Source organism: Marmota monax, unplaced genomic scaffold (genome assembly GCF_021218885.2).
Source record: "Marmota monax isolate L192 unplaced genomic scaffold, Marmota_monax_Labrador192_F-V1.1 WCK01_AAM20220418_F8-fsc00066, whole genome shotgun sequence".
Classification (NCBI taxonomy): domain Eukaryota; kingdom Metazoa; phylum Chordata; class Mammalia; order Rodentia; family Sciuridae; genus Marmota; species Marmota monax.
Window position 1 is genome coordinate 8,492,430 of NW_026692805.1, and position 15,824 is coordinate 8,508,253.

General features: G+C 40.3%; 1 pseudogene; it reads left to right on the top strand.

The window, feature by feature from the left end:
- The first annotated feature begins 13,662 nt into the window (after positions 1-13,662).
- Positions 13,663-15,824, top strand: LOC124095191 (small ribosomal subunit protein eS1-like; annotated as a pseudogene).

Sequence of the window (15,824 nt, forward strand, 5' to 3'; positions counted from 1 at the left end):
ACAGAGCAGGGAGGAAGAGCAAGAGGAAAAGATTAACATTAAACAGAGACATGAGGTGGGAGGGAAAGGGAGAGAAAAGGGAAATTGCATGGAAATGGAAGGAGACCCTCATTGTTATACAAAATTACATATAAGAGGTTGTGAGGGGAAAGGGAAAAAAAACAAGGGAGAGAATTAAATTACAGCAGATGGGGTAGAGAGAGAAGATGGGAGGGGAGGGGGGATAGTAGAGGATAGGAAAGGTAGCAGAATACAACAGTTACTAATATGGCATTATGTAAAAATGTGGATGTGTAACCGATGTGATTCTGCAATCTGTACTTGGGGTAAAAATAAGAGTTCATAACCCACTTGAATCTAAAGTATGAAATATGATATGTCAAGAGCTTTGTAATGTTTTGAACAACCAATAAAAAAAAAGAAAATACAAGCAATGTTTAAATAGAAAAAAAAATAAAATAATACAGTGGGATGCATTGCGCAAGAACACATACAAATGGCCAACAGATATAAAAAACTGTTCATCATCACTAATCATCAGTGAAATGTAAATCAAATCCACAATGAGATAGCACCTCACACATATGTCAGAATGAACTGTTATGTAGGTAAAACACAAGTGTTGTCATGGATGTGGAGAAAAGGGAACCCTTGTACTGTTGCTGGGAATATAAACAGTATAGAGATTCCTCAGCAAACTAAAATAGAACTACTAGATGACTCCGGTACCTCACTTCTGGGCATGTATCTAAAGGAATTAGAATCAGGATATCTCAGAGACATCTGCATTCCATGTTTATTGCAGCACTGTTAACAATAGCCAAGATATGAAAGAAATCTAGGTATCTATCATCAGATGAATACATAAAGAAAATGTGGTATTTACACACAATGAAATACTATTTAACCTTAAAAGGAGGAATTACTTCATTTGTTACTAATGGATGAACCCAGAGGACATAATGCTAAGTGAAATAAATGGCACAGAAAGATAAACAAAAATATAGTTGTCCCTGTATATCCATGGGGAATTTGTTCCAGGATATGCCACAATCCACAGATGCTCAAGTCCCTTAAAAGTGGCATAGCATTTGTATATAACCTATGCACATCCTCTTGTATACTTTAAATCATCTCTACATCATTTAAACCACATAATATAATGTGTCATGCAAAGACTGTTATCAGTTAGAGAATGACAAGAAAAAAGTCTGCATTTAGTAAAGATGAGCTTTTGGTGGGGGTTATTTTTCATGTGTAGTTGATCGATTCTACTGATGCAGATTTCAGATACGAAAGACTGACTGTGGCAGGTTCTTACTCATGTGGAACCTCAAAAGTCCAACTCATGGAAGTAGAGAATAGAATGGTCATTACCAGAAGCTGGGAGAGGAGGAAGATGGAGCATTGGGAGATATTGGTACAAGTTTTCAGTTAGGAAGAGTAAGCTTGAAAATCTATTGCACAGAATGGTGACTACAATAAATGATAATACACTATATTTCAAAACTGCCCAAAGAGTGGATTTTAAATGTTTTATCTCAAAAGTATGTGAAGTGGCAAATTTGCTAAATACCTAGATTTAATCATTCCATGATGTAGCAAAACATCACATGGTACCCTATGAATATATAAGTATTTGTCAAAACTAAAATTAAGGGAAGAAGTTGAGCCATGAGGTAGCTTAAGGAAAGAAACAGAGCTTGAGCTAGGTGTGTGTAGAATCTCAATAAATGGGAAGGAAAGGAATTCTAGCCTAGGGAATGTAGAGCCCAAGTCAGAAATTCTCCCCTACCCACTTCCCTGCATTGCTGAGGGGTAGTGGTAGAAAGTCTGGTCACAAATATATGTCACAAATGTGGGAGACTTTGGAAGTCAACCAAGGAAGTTTGAACAGTGTCATTCAATCTACAAATACTTGGCTTAAACCTATTTTTTTTCCCTAGAAAGAATACTGATCACTTATATTCTGAGATATTTCCAATTCACAAAACATTCTTCTTCATCTCCCGAGAATCACCCTGATGTAGGGAGAGCGAATGGTATCCCTGTTGTTTTCCAAATGGAGTTGAAGTCTGGAAATGTTAAGTGACTTGGCAAAGTTCACACCTACCAGCAGCCAACAGGTCCTCCATTTCTTCTACAGCTGCCCCTCAAACCACAGAGTGAGGCAAGCTACACCTGTCACATCTCCATGTGGGTAGTCCTTGGAGAAAGACAGCTGCAATATTTTAGTCTAAAAAATACTTAGTAAACAATGTACTTACAAGCCCCAGTGCTGTGTAGGGATTCTGTTATTTTTATGGCTGCTAAATGTAGAAACCACACAGATGTGTGGTCTGTTCTATTAGCGGCATTTGAAAGAAGTCTAGGAGTTGCTATTTCAGAATTGCTTCATGACCCTCAAGTGGTGTCTCCTTCTCTTCAAGTCTCAGTTTAGGAGCTTTAAAGACCCTGAATATTTGATGATTTCATGCATCTGATGCCCCTACTTTGGCAGGTATGGATTCTGCTGGCCTGTGCTTTTACTTTTCTGTTGGTGCAACTTCTTGTTTTTGAGTTGCTTTCTCTAGCTCAAAATGTGTCTATCCTGTGACTTTCATTGGTTGCTTCAACACAGAAGTCACCTCTTCATTGGCCTTTCTTGGCCACTTCATCTAAAAGTAACACCAATCACTACATCTCACTCACTACCAATCACTACCCCATCACTCACTGTTACCCTTATTTTGTTTGTTTATTTAGTAGCGTGTTATATAGTACCCTGATTCTATACTTAGGGATTAAGTTTGACTCCCCATCAGAGGCAGACCTACCACAACTGAAAGCTGACTTTTCTGCTCACTAAGCAAGGAACAGCTGCTAAGTTACAGTCTCGTAGTAAAGCAGGGGTAGGTGTACCTCATAATTAGGACATTGGAAAGCAGAGCTTGAAGTACCTTTGTGGGAGATTGAAGATTTCAGTTCCAATTACAGCAGCTTTTCACTTTCTGGTCAGTAGCAGGAATTGCTCACAACAAAGCATACGCAAATTCTATATTTTAACTATCTCCACTACAGGACCTTTAGTTTTGCAAATTGTTTGACATTGCTTCCTAAAACTGGTAAATTCATCATCGTATTAACAAATACAAGCTGTAAGGACTCTGAATGTATCTAACTGCTGAAGTTTCTTTGATTCTGTGATTATATATTTTCACATATATAATCATTCTCTTAAGTGATCTACAACATAAGACATTTTCTCCACGCAGATTCTGCCTGCATATGATATTTGTGAGAGTAAACCAGCTCTTTTCTCAAACTTTGAAGAGTTTTTTTTTTCTTTAGATGAATTGGATTGGTGCTCGTATGAAAATTTTGTGGCAATTAGGGTCAGTGTGTTAGCAAGAAAATGTCTTGAAATAACCAGAACAACTGGGCATAGCATAGCACAGAATTTTCCAGCATTGCAGTTTATTTATTTAGAGCTGAAGCCCAAAGTTGAATGCTCAGGGCCAGCAATCTCTGGGGGAGGGAGGAAATTCTGGTATGGTGCAGAGGAGGGCCCAGAGTTTGAAGTAAGAGAACAAACTCACTATTGATTCAAGGGTACAATGATTCCAGCCTTCTGGCTTTTCTTGGAGGAAACCTTTCAAGGTAAACAAATTGCCACTTACTGAGCATTACTCTTCACTAAACCTCAGGAGACCTGAGGCTCTGAAGACAAGATTACTAGTCTCCCCACGCCCCCCCTGGATGGTCTCAGCAGAAAAAGGGTAAGCCCACCTTGCTGCCTGAGGTATATAACATCATTCTTGTTAGCAAAAAAGACTTAAATGAGCCACTTAGGATGCAAACAGGAGTAAATGCATGTAGAGGGAGGAGGATGGAAGAAGAAAGAAGGAGATAAAGCAGAAAACCAAGATTCTGCAAAGGGCATTTTTTGATTAGGTTATGAGTGTCTCCGGGTCAACAAATCCTTCCACAAAGAGCTGATATCTTACATGCCAAAGTTGATCTCACTGTACACCTGAAAGAAGGGAAGTTGCATTTGATAAGAACCTGTGATACAAGTGAAGATGGAAACTTACTGAAAAACCAAGGAGATGCCCTCAGTAAACTCACACTTGAAAATTTCTCAGACTATTCTGAGAAATAACTCGTGTTATTCTCATATCCGTCACAGACATCTCTATTTGACTTGAGGGCACCCTTCTTCCCCTTCCAGCTCTCTGTGCCATACCTGTTCCTCCTCTTATGTTTTCACCCTAACACATGTGCACATCCTCACCTGTCCCTCTCCACCTGGCTTCTTTAATACCCTTGATCCCATGGGTCTATCTCTCACCTAATTCAGATGTCCATCACCTCACCTCAGAATCACTATAGTAGTTGTAGGAGCTCTTATTTCCAGTTTTGCCTCTTTCTGACTCACTCTCTTCATAGCAGGTTAGTGCTACTTTCTGAAATGCAGATCTGATTGTCACCTTTGTCATAGACCTTTAGGACTCCCCTTGACTATGGAGTTGAAACCCATACTCTCTAGTATCAAATAGGAGCCCTTCGAGGCTTCCAGCCCCTTCCACTCCCATTGTGCTGCCTACTCCTAACCCATGCTTTGGTCATCCTGAATTATGGGCAGTTCCCTATACCCACTGGAGCAATGTCCAGCTTTGGGCCATGGCACATGCTGCTTACAGTCAAATTTTGAGGTACCCAAATCATCTTAGCCTTGCAACTGGTACTGGTCCCTCCAGAGGCAATCAAGCCCCTCCTTTGGAAGACTTCCCTAGCCCCAATACTGTCCCCTTACACTTGTAACTAACAAGTAGCTTTTCTGCCTCCCACTCTACCTGGTGATCTTCCAGAGCAGAGACAAGTCTACCATTGTAGCTCTAGGACCAGGCACTATGCCTGGCACATGCCACTCACTGAGTGAAAAACAGAGCCTTAATAGAACTTGACTACTTTGAAAGCATCTCCCCTTGAGAAGGGTGGATTTTTATTCTCCCACCAAGAGTAAGGGGCAGAGAAAGATTGGAAAGCAGGCATGCGAAAGGTGGCCGTGATGGTTAATTTTTGGTGTTAACTTGACTGTATTAAGGGATAACTTCAGGTGTATGTTAGGGTGTTTCTGGAGAAGATTAGAATGTGAGTCAGTGAACTGAGTAGGGGAGACCCATCCTGAATGTGGGTACACCATTCAATAGGCTGGGGGCCTGGATAGAATGAAAAAGTACAAGAAGCAGGAAGCTTGTTATCTTGCTGATGTTCTTCCTTCCTAAGTGGGTGTGTTTTTTCTGCTCTTGGACATCACACTCTGGGTTTTTTAGCCTTAAATGTGGATTTGCATTAGCTCCAGAGAGATTTGGGCCTTTGAGCTTGAACTGAAGTTGCATATTGGTTTTTTGTTCTGAGGCTTTTGGCTTCTAAGACTGAACAACTATTGGATTCCCTGGTTCTCCAAACTGCAGTAGCCGTTATGGGATTTTTGAGCCTCTGCAACTATGTAAACCAACCTAATAAATCCCCTCTTTGAATAAAATGTGTGTATATGTGTTTGTGTGTGAAAGAGAGGGGGGTAATATTCTAATGGTTCTGTTTCTCTGGAGATCCCTAACTACTAATACAGTGACCTTAGGGTTCAGAGTGAATGGAAGTATGGATGTTCGGTGTCCACTGTCTGCCCCATGGGAAGACAGGTGGGTATTTGGGTTGCAAAACACTCTGAAAATAGCAAAACATCATGTCCATATAAAGGATTATGAGTAATAGTAAAAGTCAAAAAGGGCATTTTGTGGAGGAAAAGTTATAGCAGTGAAAATAAATTAGCTACACTAACTTAACAGGAAATGATTATCCCATGAAAAGAGGCTGACACACTCTAGGCTGAGCTGGTGACCTAGCACTGTATAAAAAGCCCAGGAAAGGGTGAGGTGTGGAGGACTCTGACCAGAGGTATTGAGAGAGCCCTGTGGAAGTTCTTTATCAGAAGAACATCCATAGATTTAGACAGTTGACTTCAAAGCAGCATGGAGGAAAGTAGGAGTTATTTATTCTTCCTTTGTGAAGTTCTTCCAAAAATAGCCCCCATCTAAGCTCTCAGGCACTACAGGAAAATAAAGTGTTCACCTTGTGCTGGATGTGCTTGATGGTGACAGTATCATCTACATGGCATGTCCTCTTCTCTCTCCTTTTCTCTCTTACACACACACACACGAAGTCAGATTTAGAATGCTGTACTACAAGTTCTGCTTTGAGTCTCCACTGTTAGGTTTCTTATGACACCATGAGTATTGTTTGAATTGAACCACATTTCAGTAAGAGCCTCTGAAGGTTTGCATGAGTCCCCTGTATGTGCACACCTGCCTGCAAATGTGTACGGATGGTTCTGTGGTTAAGTGGAAAGATGGCAATCCTGGACGAGTCAACTCTGAACCCAAGTTCCTACATGATCTTGGGCAAATCCCTTCACTTTGAGCATTAGTTTGCTAGGGCTGCTGTAAATGAATATAGACTGGTCGCTTCCACAACAAGAATCTATTCTCTCACAAGTTCTGGAGGCTAGAAATTCAAGATCAAGGTGTCAGCAGGGTTGGTGTGCTTCTGAGGCCTTTTGCTTTGGCTCACAGATATCCACTTTTCCCTGAGTCTCTCCTCTGTGCATACATGTCCCTGGTGTTTCTCTGTGTTTCCTAATTTCTTCTCATTAGGACACCAGTCATATTAGATTATGACTCACCTTAGTGACCTCATTTTAATTTAATTATCTCTATAAGACCCTATCTCCAAATACAGTCAAATTTTGAGGTACTAGGAGTTAGGGCTTCAACATAGAAATTTGGAGAGGACACAATTCAGACCATAACACTTTTCTTAACTTCATTTTTGCTCTTTGATGTCCGAAGGAGTTCAGCCAGTGATTTCTGAAGTCCTTTTTAAATCCACAACTGCTGACTGAGAGTGTGGGCTTTTCCTTCTCCTGAAGTCTCATGAAATCATAAATAATTAGACGGCAAGGGCCACATTGTTTTCTTCCTTCATATATTTCTCCATATGAAGATAACTTATTTCCTACTTCATCTACTATCAGCCGCTGATGTTGCCTTTCTCAAGGTTATCTGAGCGGTTCTCCCTGACAGCTTGGACATCAGGATGGCAGTTGATGAACAGAAGGAAGGTGGGGACTAATGAGATGATTGAACCAGCCATAATGTGGCCACTGTGTGCAGCGGCTCCTGCAGGTCACAGCATTTGTACTTAAAGATCCCTCCTGAAGATGCAATAAAACCACTACTTGATGGGAGGCAGAGGCAGATCCCTGGTGTTGAGTATGTGGATCACGAAATGTACCCCCACCCCATGGGCCCTAAATGGCTCCCATTTCTGCTAACAGTCCCACCTTAGGTTAAATCAATGAGTGTTACCCCACTTCCAATATGGAGGATTGTGGACCCATCAGGAAAATCCAGCACACAGAAAAATGACCTTGTGTCGGTGGGTGAAAGAAATTCTTGGTTGAAATCATCCTTCGGGAGAGTTTTTTTTTCTCTCAGATCCAAATCAAGTAAGCATTCACATAGTTATTATTTGAAGTTCATATGTGTACAATACTTGGTCACTTGAGTTGTTCACAACCGCCATATTAAAACAGTCACACTTTGAGATATCTTCTGATATCTTCAGCTCCTAGTCCGCCAAAATATTCCAATTTAACAGAAAAGAGGAAAAAACAGAAAGCAACTACTTTTAAATTTGGGTTGTTCCTAAGAAATTATAGAAATTCTATGCAATTCCCATCCTATTTTGGTCCATTACTAAAATTTCTTTTTTTCTTTCTTTTTTTAATATCAAATAAGGGCTTTCCCCCCGAGCTAAAAACTAAAAGCAACAACATCAACAACAACAACAACAAAACACATTTAATTTCAACTCATCTGTTTTTTATCAGAAATGCACACCCTCAGTTTTCAAGAACTCTGGCAAGAGTATGAGGGTTTCTTTCTTAAAAGCTAAGTCTAGAATATAAGGAAGAAATGAGAACTCAGCACCTGTTGCTTTGGGGAGGAATCGTGTACTGATGTCATAAACTGCACATAGCAAAGCCATTTGCTGCAGAAGTCGTAAGGAACTAGAATGTGTTAACTGGGTTCTCAGCATACCTAGAATCCTTAGAAACATGTTTGACTCATTGAAGTCTCTAGCTTTCAACATACATCATCACTCCAATGCCAAGATTTACTGTCTTCATTGAGAACTTCTCATTTTTTGAGTCCTTCAGTTAAAATATTTTCACATCACAGAAGTCTGTCAAATTTGATTTGAATCTGAGCATCAGAAAGGGGGTTTACTGTAGAGGAATGGACAATAAGTTCACATCCTTACAGGAGATACAGTGAGGAGTTTCCCACTCTGTGTCTAATGAAGGCCCTTATTAGAGGCACCACATGACACCTGTGTTGTAAGAAGGATCTTGGCACAGGAGAGAATTAGGTGTCAAATTACCAATATAACTCCTTACCAGTAAAGGTTAAGAGCCCCGACTTTATCACTATGGTTTATTATTTATTGAAAAATAGAAGGTAGTAAGATAAACAGTATTTAGTGCAAGGTCAAAAAATAATAAATAACTCTAGTCAAAGAAAAAAAATATTTTGCTTGTAGTGCTATTATTTTTTAAAAATAATTTGGAGGAAAACTTTTCAGAAGTTGAAAATAGGCAGCAATGTATCATAATCTCTGATATAAAATAAACAAATGAAGTGAGCCCTATAATGTTTTGAGCTTTTACCTGGAGGTACTTTTAGAACTGATCCCAGAAAGCAACCCAAAAGAGCATGGATGTATCATTAAATTGAGAAGACAGAGATCAAAGTTAAGGGAGGTCAACATAGCTAAAATGTGTAGGGTAAGATAGAGGAGGAAGCTACATAGAAATCTAAAGATCTGTGTAGATGTCCCCTTGAGTCTTCAGCTGAATATTAAGCTGTTTATGTAAACTGTGAAACTCTATAGAGCCAGAAAATGACGAATTTCAAGGAAATTTTAAGCTAAATAATTCATAGGTCTTATGTGTAGCAGGGAGACATTTAAGCACTGGCCAATCTCAGTCCAGAGACCTTGTTAAACACCTGTGAAATCTAATAAAAAACTCAACAATTGTAATATCTGGTAGTAGGGCTAACCTAGATCCATTCTGACAAAGCCTAAAAAAAGCCTCTTAACTGATTGTCAAGTCAAAATTCAAAACTATTTGAAGGAAGATAAAATCCAGACATTTAACAATAAAACATACATAATACCTAGTATCCAACGAAAATAACTAGACACATGAAGAGGAATGAAAATGTGAACCATAATGAGGTAAATCAGTCAGTTTAAATTGACCCAGAAATAATAGATCTAGGTGATGGAATTCCCACTCAAGTACTTTTAGACAAGTTACTATAAATACATTTAAGGATTTAAAAGAAAATACATAGCCAAAAATGCAGTGGTGCAGGCCTGTAATCCCAGCAACAGGGAGGCCAAGGAGGAGGATCACAAGTTCAAAGCCAGCCTCAGCATCTTAATAAGACCCTGACTCAAAATAAAAAATCAACAGGGTTGGGGCTATATCTCAGTGGTAAAGCATTTCTAGCTTCAGTCCCCAGTAACAAAAAACAAACAAAAAGAATTTTCCTCCAAAAAATTTTTTTTTAAATATTTATTTTTTTATAGTTGTATTTGGACACAATACTTTTACTTTATTTATTTATATGTGGTGCTGAGGATTGAACCCAGGACCCTGCATGTGCAAGGCGAGCACTCTACCACTGAGCCATAACCCCAGCCCCCCTCCAAAAAATTTTTAAAATATATAATAAAGGGCTGGGGATGTGGCTCAAGTGGTAACGCGCTCGCCTAGCATGCGTGAGGCACTGGGTTCAATTCTCAGCACCACGTAAAAATAAAATAAAGATATTGTGTCCACCTAAAAAACTAAAAATAAATATTTAAAAAATATATATATATAATAAAAATAATGGTTACATTAATATCAGAAAAATATGCTCAGGACAAGAAATATTCTAGAGATAGGCAAGGACATTTCATAATGACAAAAAGATGAATTCATTAAGAAGACAAAAACTTCCAAAATGTACGCATCTGATAACAAACTTCAGAATATATGAAAATATGAAGTATATGAAAACCATCCATTTCAGAATATATGAAAACCATCAGGCTGGAAACAACATTTATGTTGTTTTAAATTAAAAAGGAAGGGAGTCAAGTAGGTAGACTGGAGAAGCCTACTGTCTAGCAGCTGTTCCCCAAGACTAAATTAAATTAAAAAGGAAAATACTACACAGACATTTTCCAAGTCATTTCAGCTAGATTTTTTGGGTAAGTATACTAAACTAGGGCATTAATCTGACAGGAAAGCAGTTTAACAGATTTGATTCTGGCCTCAAGAAGTTCACAATAAGCTTAAAATACAGATTTAAGAGATCAAAAGATAGGTCTTATGTTTTTTCCTTAAACTCTGCCTCTCAGTTTTTGAACCAAATAAATTATTAAGGTATTGTTGGCTGTTTTCCAACTTGAGGTATTGTGGGAAGCCATCCTGACACGTGACTGGGCGGCTCCCGTTAAGGGTATGAGGCGTTCTGGCTGTGTCGGAACTTTCCCGGCCCTTTCCTGATGAGAGAACCCGTCCGTGTGGGGGTGTGACTGACCACTGACCCTGGGGGCCCAATCACTGACCCTGACCTTGGAGTGCAGTCCCCCCTCAACCTTCATTGGATGGAATTATCCCCTGAATTTCTTGTTCCCCAATAAAAGGCTACTCCCTGGGGTGTTCACTCTCTCTCTCTCCTGCTAGCCCTGAGTAATCCTTGCTGCCCTGCTGGGAGGTTAGAGGTTGGAGCCAGAGAGGGGAGCCGTCTCGGACCTGGCAATAGAAATAAGGTAACTGAGTCTGTGTGTTTTATTTCCATCTCTTCTAGCTAACTTTATGCCAAGAACCTCATTAATGAAACCATTGCGCAGGCCGCATGGTGGAAGGTATCACTGCTTGACCTCACAAGTGTCACGGAGCTTCTTAGCCATCCCTGCTAGGCCCACATGGCTCCATGACCCTTACTCTGATTCAGGTGGAACCGTAACATTGCAAATGTAGTCGAGGATCACTGTTAACATTCTACAAAACTAGAGCTCTTCTTCAGGGTCTCAGTTTTGTGATGAGCTGTTGCATGTCCCGTGTCCTGCTTTCTACCCATTCTCCAAACAAGCAGTGAGCTGTCAATGCATTTGCATTGGGAGAATATGTTCTTAAAAAAAATTAGGGTTCAGCATGATTCACACTTGTTATTGCTTATTAAACCCATTTAGGTATTAAAAATTGTTATTAGTTAGAAAAAATCATTCTAAAATATCCACTTTACTTAATCTTTTAAAATTTGGTCATATTTCCTAAGGAAACCGCCCTGGAGGTAGCACTAGGATTATAATGGATTACTCCTAAAAGAGCTTTTTAAAAAACACATACTCTGCTAATAAGCAGGGCTCTTTGCTGCCCTTATTAAATGACTGAATTGATTTATGCCATTTCTTTCCTAGAAAGATTAATATAACTTTCCCACATTCTATACACTTTAGCTGATTCCAAGAAAGCAAAAACAACTCCTCCAAAGGTAGATCTTTTGTAGTCTTGCCTGATGAGGAGAGCTTCTTTATATAGCTTTGCCAGGTTTTCTCTTTGCTCTTATCTTTGTATATAGTGAAATGTTGGAATTAAATAAATTGGGATAGAATCCCAATTTTGCCACCTCCAACCTGTGTGATGTTAGGCAGTTTTGAAATCTCATGGAGCCTTATTTCCTTTACCTATGATCTGCCTCACTTACAGGTGTGTGTGTATAATGTAAATATTAGTTCCCTCCTGAATGATCTCGGATAACTCTGTTGTAGGCCTTACTATTTATTTTCATCACATGACCATGTCTGACTCTTGGGGTCTGGAAAGTTGGTCAGTGTTCTTACTGTTAGAAATATACTTGTCTGCCTCTGGGAAAGGCTGTCTATTCACCTGTGTCCTTAGTCCTGGCACATTGTCTGGCATGAAGTAGAAGCTCAGTGTTTGAATCAGTCTTCTGTTTTTGTGACAAAATACCTGAGAAAATCAACCTAAAGGAGGAAAAAAATTATTTTGTCTCACCACTTCAGATATTACCGTTCACGGCTGCCTCCACTTTCTGGGCCTGTGGGTGAGGTAGAACATTGTAGCAAGAGGAAAGCTGTCAGCTAATGGCAGTCTGGAAGCAGAAAGGGGTCAAGGGGCTAGGAACAAAATAAATCTTTCAGGGGCATGCATCCAGTGGCATAACTTCGTTCTTCTAGGTCCCTTCCTAAGGTTTCCATCACCTCCCAAGAGCGCCACCAGCTGGGGACCAAGCCTTCAACTTGTAAGCCTTTGTGAGACATTTCAGATAACAAACTAAGACCCTCAGTGTATGGTTGTTGAATGAAATCCTCATTCTCTATCGGAAACACACAAAAAAAGAGGAAGAGGAAGAGGCCAGGGTCTCACTGTCCCTTTCAAGGGCCTACTCCAGAAGACCTAAAAACCTTCCAGGAAGTCCCACCTATTAAAGGTTCCATTGCCTCCAATAGTGCCACCTTGAGGATCAACCCTTTACCACATGGACATCTGGGAGATACTTAAGGTCCAAACTACAGCAGAAACTGAGGCCACAGCGCTTCTGTGGGATGCAGGGTGAAGAGCTTTAACATCAGGCACCTACCTGGGTCCCAGCTCCTCCATTTACTAGGTGGGTAACCTTGAGCCATCAAGTAAATGGCTCATAGTGATACAGAGCATTTTTGTCCCTCTCCTGTCCCCATTCCTACCCAGATCACTCTCTTAGATATAAAAGTGATCATTTTGGGGCTGGGGATGCAGCTCAGTAGTAGAGAGCTTGTCTAACATACTCCAGGTCCTAGGTTTTGATTCCCAGTGCTGCTAAAAAAAAAAAAAAAAGTTATCTTTCTGACAGTTGATGTCACCTGGTCCAACTCTATTCTTTCACCTGTCATTCTATTTTAAACTCTTTGTCTATTTTTCTCCTATGCAAGTGTAAATTTTTTTGCTTCATTGTTGTCTTTGCTTTCATGTGGAAATTGAGCTTGGTGCCTGCATTACCAGTTTCTGTGGAGGTCCAGGCTGCATCAACTTCACCTCAACAAACAAATCGGGATGTCCCCTACCTTCCTTTCCTTTTTCATTCCTTAAGAGAAAACAGGAATTAAAAAGACCTCTTGAGAAGATTCCTGTCTCTCAAATTGCTGGCATACAGCCAGGCACAGTGGCGCACGCCTGTAATCCCAGTGGCTCGGGAGGCTGACATAGGATTGCAAGTTCAAAGCCAGCCTCAGCAATGGCGAGGTGCTAAGCAACTCAGTGAGACCCTGTCTCTAAATAAAATACAAAATAGGGTTGGGGATGTGGCTCAGTGGCTGAGTGTCCCTGAGTTCAATCCCTGGTACCAAAAAAAAAAAAAAAGCTGGCATACAAGGTGGGACATTAGCTCAGAGAGGAATCAACAGTGGCTCTCTGAAATACCAGTGTCTGGGTCCTCTGAATATATCCTTCATTTGGGACAAACAGGCTATCACTTGTCCCAAATCAAAGTGGTCATGAATGTTTGGAGGGTGAGTGTGTAACAGTTGTGAGTTTTAAAATAGATCCAATTCCTTCCTTCCCCTTCTAGTATTTCATGGCAGAGAGAGAGAGAGAGAAAAGCATATATAATGGGATCATGAACTGGGTCATTGTTTATTTTTTACAGTGCTGGGGATCAAATCAAGATCTTCTTCCATGAGCCACATCCCCAGCCCCCTTGTTTTCCCTTTCTTTTGAGATGGGGTCTCACTGTGTTGCTTAGGCTAAAGAGATCCTCTCCTCCCCACTGTGCCCAGCTTGGTCTGTCCTTCTTAACAAGACTCATTGATGTCCCTGCAGTCACAGCCACCCATGGTTCTTCCCTCCTTCTCTCCTTCCCTCCTTATTCCCCCTCCTCCCCTTTTATCTCCCTTCCTTTTCTCTCTTTCTCTTTTTTCCTTCTGTCTGTCTGCTCTTGACTAAAACAGACAAATGAATAAGAGGTAAATAGGAAGAATAACGAAACCTAAATTTGGCCCTTGGACTGTGTTAAAAGGCTGGAACTTGGCAAAATGAGAAAGTAGCAGACACTCACTGGCCCCCCTTCCCTAACCAAGGTCCTTTCCTTCACGTAAAAGCCTGCTTCAGCCTTTTGGCTCTTCGAGCTGCACCATGATGGTCGGTTATCATAAACACACCTACAAAAAGCCGCAAGAAGGGAGCCAAAAAGAAAGTGTTCATTGCATTTTCTTTTGTTAGTGTGTTACAGTTACACATAGTATTGGGGTTCATTTTGACATAGTCATACAAACATGGACTGTAACTTACTCCAGTTAAGTCCCCAGTACCTCCCCTTCCCCTCCCTCCATGCTCTCCCCTATTTCCTTTCCTCCACTCTACTGGCCTTCCTTTTGTTATAGTTTTTTAAATTAGTGCTTTATAGATATATATAAAGGTAAAATTCACTGTGGTTGATCCGTTTTCTAACAAAGATTGATATGATGTGAAAGCACCCACTATATTCAATATGAGAAATATTGGGAAAACATTAGTCACGAGGTCTCAAAGAACCAAAATTGCATCTGAGGGTCTCAAGGGTCATGTGTTTGAAGTACATCTTGCTGGGCTAGGGATATAGCTCAGTGGTAAAGAGCTTACCTGACATGCATAAGGTCCTGGGTTCAAAATTGTTAAAAAGTAAATAAATAAAAATTGAGTCTTGCTGATCTGCAGAATGATGAAGTTGCATTTAGAAAACTCAAGCTAATTATTGAGGACACTGAAGACATTCAGAGGAGAAAAAAAAATACTGCTCTAACTTCCATGTCATGGATCTTATCTGTGACAAAATGTGTTCCTTGGTCAAAAAAAGGCAGCTCATGATTGAAGCTCATGTTGATGTCAAGACTACTTGTTGGGCTGGGGATGTGGCTCAAGTGGTAGCACACTCGCCTGGCATGCGTGCGGCCCGGGTTCGATCCTCAGCACCACATACAAACAAAGATGTTGTGTCCGCCAATAACTAAAAAATAAATATTAAAAAATTCTCTCTCTCTCTCTCTCTCTCTCTCTCTCTCTCTCCTCTCTAAAAAAAAAAGACTACTTGTTGCATCTGTTCTGTGTTGACTTTATTAAAAATTACAATAATCAGATATAGAAGACCTCTTATACTTAGCACCATCAGGTCCACCAAGTCCAAAAGAAGATAATGGAAATCATGACCTGGGAGGAGCAGACAAATTGATTTGCAAGAAGTCGTCAATAGCCAGACACACCTGTAATCCCAGCGACTCAGGAGACTGAGGCAGGAAGACCACAGTTTCAGAACAGCCTCAGTAACTTAGTGAGGCCCAAAGCAACTTAGGGAGACCCTGCCTCAAAATAAAAAATAAAAAGGAGCTACGGGTTTAGCTCAGTAGTTAAGCACCCCTAGGTTCACTTCCCAGTATTAAAAAAAAAGAAAAAAAGCTGTCAGTAAATTGATTTCAGACAGCATTGGGAAAGACACAGAAAAGGTTTGCCAGATTATCCATTCTGTCTTTGTTAGAAATGTAAAAATGCTGAAGAAGCCCAAGTTTGAATTGGGGAAACTCATGGCGCTTCATTAGTGAAGGGAGTAGTTTTGGAAAAGCTACTGGGGATGAGACAGGACATGAAATATGATGAATATGAACCACCAGTCCAAGAATCTGCTTAA